General features: G+C 35.7%; 1 non-coding gene across 1 annotated transcript; it reads left to right on the forward strand.

Moving 5' to 3' along the window:
* Window positions 1-3,111: 3,111 nt before the first annotated feature.
* TRNAP-UGG lies at window positions 3,112-3,183 on the forward strand. Its single transcript has one exon. It is a non-coding gene; the product is annotated as a tRNA-Pro (tRNA).
* The last annotated feature ends 5,511 nt before the right edge of the window (window positions 3,184-8,694 follow it).

Consider the following 8,694-nt stretch of genomic DNA (forward strand, 5'->3'; position numbering starts at 1 on the left):
ACATGCAACCACAGGCAACACGCCTTGGGCAATCATGACTGTGACATCTGCCCCCATACAGTTTATTGGATAAGGCTGACTTTAGGTCTCTCGATGCGCTTCTAGCTGATCTCATAATGAGGAGTCTCTTCCAACCTACTAGGTGCTATTGAAAAGTACTTCTCGGTTTGTTGAGTCTTCATGTCTTCTCTGTTCGTGTTTTTCCTACTTTCTTCGCTTAAAACTTTTTCTTAATTGTATGACGTCATATCACCTGCTTCTGCTTGATGTCTTCTTAGTCAAAATAATAACGTTTCAAGTTACTAACGTGGACAACAAGGTTAGTCCGCATCCATAAGAGCAATTAGATTCTATATGATGTCTTCATAATCTTATGGATAGCTTTAACTAGTCCATAGTATTTTCACACCAGTCTTTGGTTTTGTTGCTTTGAACTCGAAGTTGATCTAACCTTAACTTATATGAACTCTTTATTTTTCTTGAAATTATTGTGGTTGACGCTTCCGACTGACCCTTCTCTACATCCGTTTAGATGATATTTATGTGTGAACATGTGTTGCTTCAATGGTTTGTTTTTGTCTCCCTTCTTTAGTATCTGACCTTGTTTTTGTCTCTCTTGGTGGGGATAAGTCCATTATCTGACCTTGTTTTGCGTTGTGGTGTTAATGTAGTGGCAACAAGGTTTCTATTGAGATTGGCGCACTCGAGCTCCCCTTTTCAATTACAACAATAGCAAAAAGCGTAGATTCATCATAGCTATGATTATTTTTCAACTGTTGTATCGACATCATTTTCAACCCTCTTGGTTGATGGATGTTTTTCTAAATGATCGTCGGGTTAGACTCCGTTACTGCTAGACATTTTGCTAGGGGCATGTAAATGACTTTGTGTTTCAGCAGGACGTTCATTCCTGACACGACGTCGAAGTCATCCATTTCAACTATCACTAAACAATTTTCCTAGTCCAAGGCTCTAGCTTGATTAGAGTTCTCATTGTGACTCTTAAGACAGACAAAGCTTCCAATTTGACGGCGTTCATCTTTCCTGTATCTTGATGCCAAAGGATGTTAAAATATTTTGCATCGGTCTCCATCATGTTGTGGGTGGCTCTAGAGTTGACAATGGTGTTCCTTACTACTTTGTGCTTTATCCAGACCTCGACATGCATAATATATATATATATATTCATTTAACTATAAGACATATGGTCCATGGTAAATTGTAGGTCTTATACTCATTAATATTATAATGGCTACTACCTAAATTATAACCTAAAGTTGATAATTGATGTTCAATTAGCCAACCTTAAATTTGTAATCATTGTGAAGTGATTGAAATTAGAATGGAAGTAGTTTAAACTCCTAGTACCTTAAATGAAGTTGGTCTCTTCTAATAAAACACAAATTTCTCTTTAATATCATTAATACAATTATGCTTCATATTGAACCTACCAAACATGAAACTAAAACTACGTTCAATTTAACTCCATTTTATTGTCATCTTGAATGACGTGTAGGATATATTCTTGGTTTACCTTGATATTTCATATTAGTTAAGTTTTTTGTAAAATCACAATTTGACAATAACAAAGATGAACTTGAGTCTGTTTATTATTTTAAACAAAATTTCTTTCTCCATCTTATTCCTAATAACTCTTCAACTAAATTCATATTATGCTAACAAACAAATTTTTTACTCGCAAGAAGTAAAATATGCAACTTTAACTAAAATTTTATCCAAACAAATTTTATTGTCATACAACATAGATGAAAATTATAGCCTTCAAACAAAAACTAGAGTAGTTGTGGTGAATGGGATAGAAACTCTAGTGTTCATCCATAATATACAACCACTACCTAAATTATGACCTATAAATTTGAAAACATAAGTTGTAGTTGAAAATTACATAAAACAATCCCCTGAATCCAAGAACTCGTGTCCAATTAGTCAATCCTAAAGATAGCAACTAACATAGAGTAATTGAAGCTCCACATGAAGTAATTTAAAGTTCCAATTACTTAAGTGCAACTCATGTTTAATAAAACATGAGTTGCACTTAAGTTCATGAAATATTTGACTCCAACTCTTAATACTATTAATGCAATTATATTTCATATGAGTTTTTCATAAATCAAACTATGTTACATTCAATACAACTTCATTTTCTTGTCATAGGAAGCAAAATAGAAGAATTAAATCAAACAAACTGATGAACTGAGCCGAATAAATCCAACCCAACCCAAACGGATTAGTTTGATTCATTTGTTGGGTTGTAGTTTATTTGAACACTTGCATACTAGACCATCAACTTTTTGTTTTATAGTCCAACAACCGCTCAAGAAAATAGATTTCAAACTTGAGAGAAAAAAATATACTGAGAAGGAGTTAAAAATGTTCCAATTTTTTAGAAAGGGCATTTGGTCTAGTGGTATGATTCTCGCACCTAGTGTATATTCTTCAGAAACCAAAAATTAAGGCAATTAAAACTATAATGATGATGCTCTTTTTTAATATCATTTTATCTTTTCCACTTTCAATAGGCATGCCTACCCAAATCCTAACTTTCGATATTTGCTTTACTTGTGTACTCACGATATGTGTCTCAAATGGAACTATCAAACTAAAACTTACACTATTTTCTTCTCAATAAAGCTTACACTATTTTCTTCTCAATACAGTAATTGTCGCAAACCCTATGTAAATAATTTAACAGCGGTCTAGATCTAAAAGATATAATAATAATGATTATTGCTCATGGATTTCATTAACAAAGAAAATAAATGAAATAATGATATTTTCTTTACTTGTGTATTCCACGATATGTGTCTCAAATGGAACTATCAAACTAAAACTTACATTATTTTCTTCTCAATACAGTAATTGTCGCAAACCCTATGTAAATAATGACACAATGGAACTATAAAACTAAAACTTACATTATTATCTTCTCAATACAGTAATTGTCGCAAACCCTATGTGAATAATTTAACAGCGGTCTAGTCTAAAAGATATAATAATAATGATTATTTCTCATGGGTTTCATTAACAAAGAAAATAAATGAAATAATGATGATACATTCCATAAAAAACATAATATATAGCACATACTAAGGGCATTTGGTCTAGTGGTATGATTCTTGCTTTGGGTGCAAGAGGTCTCGAGTTCGATTCTTGAAATGCCCCTCCAAAAGAAAAAAAGCACTAAAATAATTATCGACATTCAATTACGGTGAAACTTCAAGCCCATTTAATCAATCCCGCTTTTTGTACCTTATTGTTAACAATAATGAAAAATGAAACTTCAATCACCCGGAGACGAAAGTAAGATCAGATCTGAATTATACACGCCTTCATTTGCAAAAGCTTCGGGTGTGACTTATTAATCATAAGACAGGTTTAGCCTCTCCACCGGTTCCGAAGACTCCTTCGGCATCAATGTGTTCCAATGAAAGAGATCAGACCCTTTCCTGAACCAGAATCGGGCACAAAACGTCGAGGTAGAAAGTCGAAAGCGAGCTCTTTTCGCGTATACGCAATCTCGAAGTCCAATTACCTCACGGACTGTCTCCTCAACCCTTGCGAGTATGAGTGCTTGGTAAGAGAGAATGTTGAATGAGAAAGACATTCGATTACGGCAACGTTCGCAACTACCAAAGTGCACTAAACCTAGTAGAGATCTTCGACTTAACGAGAATCGAAATTCAAGCCCATTTAATCAATCCGCTTTGTACCTTGTTTTTGACCGAACCAGTTGCACGCCAGGCCCGAATTCTCTCTTAGTCACCAGAAGACGAAAGTAAGATCAGATCTGAAGTTTACGAATCGAAGAGAAAATGGATCTGAGTTATACACGCTTTCAGTTTCAAAAGCTTCGCTTGGCTACGGTTCTTTATTCAGGATGTACAACAATATAGTCATCTCTTAGCCGTGTATAGAGAATTCCTTGATCATTTCCTTGGCGGATAACACAAATGAAATCGATTCCCTGACCGCCCATCTTATGAGTCCATTCTTCTCTTGTTGGTTTGTTGTACTATTCTATACCTCTCTCGATTGATCGAAAGACGTTCGACAGCTGTGAGGGCCTATCGTGAGGGAACTTTCCTTTTCATGGTAGGCAAATTTAAAGAGGGAGATGCGTATGTCCACGGTGATCAAGGTAGAGTGACTCCTTCTTTAAAAGAGGTTGGTTTTATCGAAACTGTTAAATTCGCTTTCATTAAAGAAAAAATAGAAGCCCTTGGTTTGGCAGATGTCAATTCGTATGACAATGTGGACTCGACTCAGGATGAGGATTCTGCTTTTCATACTGCTGCTATGAGCTGAAAGAGCTGGTAAGCTATCTCACTAAACGAAAAGAAAAAGCACATACGGGTTGACCTCGTTACAAGTGGCGGGGGCTAGCCAAAGAAGATCAGTCGAACTAGGTTAGGACCCTTGATCTGGTTCAGCTAGGTTCTTTCATGCGAAAATGTATGTGTATCCGTATCTTCTTTTTGTTTATACATTTGGAGAAACCTGCTAAGCCCGCCTTTCTTATCTAGTGTGATTCAATCTTTCAGCTCAAACTTTCCTCTCGTCCGACGGAAAAGGTAGGAGTACGACTACCTTTTCCTTTTCTTGCCCGAGCCAAGGATCATTCAGTTTCTACCAAAAAGTTCGTTATCTATTAGTTGCTGTAATCCAATATATTTCTCATTTCATGTTAGATCCTCCAAGAGCTTCCTAGTCCGTAGTAGATGAAACCTTGGACTTCTATTGGACTTATAGCATTGCCTGGTGAGCTCGCCATTAAGGGTTGGCCTTATAGGAGATCGAGCAGCCTTTCTTTCCTTGCCTGGTATGCTTTCCTGCTTATCGTGTAACTAGCCAACTAGCCAAACTAAGAGGGAGAGGGATCATGTCAATCAATTTTTATGTGCATTTTGTCCGTCCTGTACTTGCCTGCTTAGCTTTCTTAGCCAACATCTCCGGTTTCCCCCAAACCAAGAGGTTCGCTTATCCATACCCAACAGTCACACTTTCAGCTGAAAGACTTATTTTTTTTCATAAAGTCGGTTCATAGATCAAGAAAGAATGAAGCTGCTTACAGGGACGGTTACGCGATACGTCTTTTCATACTCACCTTTTCTTTAACCCTGCTATCAACCGAGCCATTCTCGTTTGTTTCTTTCAGGGGTCTCCCCATTATAGATTACTCGGATTGGTTCTCGCATCCATGTGCCAAAAAGTATGGGTGAGTTTGGTTTGAGCGTTCATCGATTGGGTGGATCCATATGCTCCGAAGGGGTGAGACGAGGTGTAGCGCATCTGTTTTGGGTATGTTGTCCGCTAAAGATTTTAGGAAATGGGTACAAATTTTCTACATAGGTCATCTGTGGTCACAATCCTTTTTAGGAAGATGCTCCCAAATAATGGGTGAACAATAGCCTTTAAAAAAGTTTCAGAGAGCAAGAAGAGATAGAACAGAGAATAGGAGTGAGTCGTGCAAGGAAGAAGGAACTAGTAGGTTTAATTTGGGTTTGTTTGAACTAAAACACGAACCAAAATTTTTCAAACGAACCCAAATTTAAGACTCTCTAGCCCAAAGTCCATATGTGGTAAAAAAAAAAAAACCTTCCGTGGCCCAACCCTTATTCGCAGTCCACATCCAACCATTTCTTTTTCAACCTACACATATGCTCCATGCCAAACTCACGTAACTAGTCAGAAGATGCGGCCCACAATTGAAAGAAAGACAAGTGTAACAATCGCACTCTTGCAGTAGTGAGACAATAATTATGTGACATTTGTTCTAATCTAGTGAACAAGTCAACCATGCAAAATTCAGACTGAACAAACAATAGCAGTGTATGCTTAAATCACGTTTAGAAGAAATATTTTAGAAAATGTGAGCGAGGAAAGACGTCAAAAACAAGTTAAAATAGAGAAATGTTATAAGCTAAAAGTGAATAAACAACAACTAGTCACGTTCTCCTATAGTACATTTTGGGACATTTTGTTCTGATGAGTGTATATATGATTTTGAGGACTAATCATACACACCGTAGGATTAATCTGATTGACGCTGTCCATAAACATGACGTTCAACATCATCAAAGAGAAGACGACATCGGGCCTATTGAAGGTGTTGTCAAATATGTACGAAAGTACGTCGGCTATGAACAAGGTGTATTTGATGCAGAGGTTGTTCAATCTACAAATGTCGATATGTTGCAAATCATATAAATTAGTTCAACATGATTGTAAGTCAACTGAGTTGGGTGGAAATTATGTTAAAAAAATGAAATTAAAGCATTAATTTTTGTTTAATCTTTACTCGAGTCGTGGTATACTGTTGTTGCTGCAATCAACGGTTCACGAGGATCTAATAAATTGAAATTTAATGAAATTCAAGATGTCAGCGAAAGCCCAAACGAGAAATTGGAGATTCATCAGACAATGCTCTCATTGTTGATCGAAGGGGAAGAAGTAAATCAAAGAGCCTAAACAAACATGGGCGATCAAAATTAAGAAACCGTGAAAAATCTCCAAACAAACAAAACGAAAAGAGTTGAAATTGTGGAGAAAAATAACACTTTTGGACAAATTGTACAAATTGAAGAAAAGAAAAATCACAAATTTGAAGATAACAATAATTCCATATGTTCAGCAAAAGATACTGAGAATACTTTAATCCTTAGCGTGAATAGGCCAATTGAATTTTGGATTTTAGATTCAGTTGAATCGTTTCATTCGTCTCCAAGTAAGGAATTTTTTCAAAAATTTAAAATAAGGAAATGTTAGGAAGGTGTATATTGCCGACAACAAAACGTTGGAGATTGTTGGAGATTGAAGGGAAGAGAGATGTCTACATATAAACTCTAACAGGAAATGAGTGAGTGGACATTATAGAATGTCATAAATATTTCTGATCTCTATTGGTTAGTTGGATAGCACAGGTTATGCAGCCGAGTTTGAAAAGAGTTTCGGAAAGATTGTGAAGGGTGTCATGGTGGTAGCATGACCTAAAATATGAAACCCTATACACCAACTAGAGTGTATAAAAAAGGTTGTTGTTGCTAAGAGTGTTTCCAATTCAAGTAACAGCAACAACAACCAAGTTTTTACACCCTACAGCAGTGTCAATAGACTTGCACATATGAGCATCAAAGAAATGAAGATGATGGGTGCAAATGAAGTTTTAGAAGGCCTAAAATCTATTGATATGGGTGTTTGTGAGAGCTGCGTTATGGAAAAATATAAACGAGTTAGATTCACAAAAGCTGCTAGAGAATCAAAGAAAGTGCGATTGGAAATGGTCCATACAGACATTTGGGGACCATCTCTAGTTTCTTCATTTATAGTACCAAAATTTCATGGATTAGATGTCTCGCACTGTGCAACGAAAACTCTCTGTTTTCCTAAGGCTAGTTATATATCTCATGAACACTCTTTTCCTCCTCACGATATCTAGACACTATAACGTTGATCCAGTATTGTCTTATATAGTTAACGTTCACTCTTTAACGTCCAAGGACATTTTATAACTACCACGAAAATAAAAACATACAATAAATTTATACAAGTTTTACAACATATCATATACTACAAAATAGGGTTAGACTGCTTACTTGGTCGCGGAGAGACGTGTCATTGAGCTGAGTCATAGAGATATACGACTCTTTATCCTTAGCATGCGAGAGGTACGGGGATCGATACCTCGCATCTCCAAAAGAAACTATTTTATTATTAATATTTTATTTCTATTCAATATTTCCTTATTTATGACATAATATGCAGATATACTTTTTCATTTTCACAATTATTGATGAAGGGGCATTTAGGGTGTTCATTTCCCATGTGGAAAGTATGGGGATCATTACCTTGCATCTTCAATTGAATCGATTACTAAATATATTATTTCTTTTCAATTTTTTCTTATCTTTTCAATTTTTTCTTATTTAGGACATAATGAGCTGGGATAGTTTTTCATTTTCACTATTACAGATGACGAGATGCTTAGGACTTTATGATATAAGAATTGTGGGGATATAGCTTAGATGGTAGAGCACTTGCTTTGCATGCAAGAGATATGGGGATCGATACCCTGCATTTCTAGATTTTCTTCATTTTCACTATTATTGGTGATGGGAAATTTAGGGTTCTATGATGTAATATTTTATTTGTATTCAATTTTTTCTTATTTATGACATAATGAGTAGCGATATTTTTTCATTTTCACTATTATTCACGACGAATCATTTATGTTTTTGTGACGTAAAAATTGTGAAGATATAGCTTAGACGGTAAAGCGCTCACTTTGCATGCGAGTTGTACGGAGATTGATAACCTGCATCTCCAAAAGAAAGTATTTAATTTGTTATAATATTTTTTCATTTTCAGAATTATCGATGCCCCGCATCACCAAAAAAAAGTATTTGTTATTAATATTTTGATATTTTTTATTTTCACTATTATTGATGATGGGACATTTAGGGTTTTAGGATGTCAAAATCATGGGTATGTAGCTCAGATGGTAGAGCGCTCGCTTTGCATGTGAGAGGTACGGGGATCGATACCCTTCTTATTCATGACTTGTTGTGTAGCAATATTTCTTCATTTTCAATATTATTGATGACGAAAAATTTAGGGTTTTGTGATGCAAAAATTGTGTGGGTGTAGCTCAGATGGTTTTGTGATGCAAAAATTGTG

Source organism: Cucurbita maxima, unplaced genomic scaffold (assembly GCF_002738345.1).
Source record: "Cucurbita maxima cultivar Rimu unplaced genomic scaffold, Cmax_1.0 Cma_Scf00187, whole genome shotgun sequence".
NCBI lineage: Eukaryota > Viridiplantae > Streptophyta > Magnoliopsida > Cucurbitales > Cucurbitaceae > Cucurbita > Cucurbita maxima.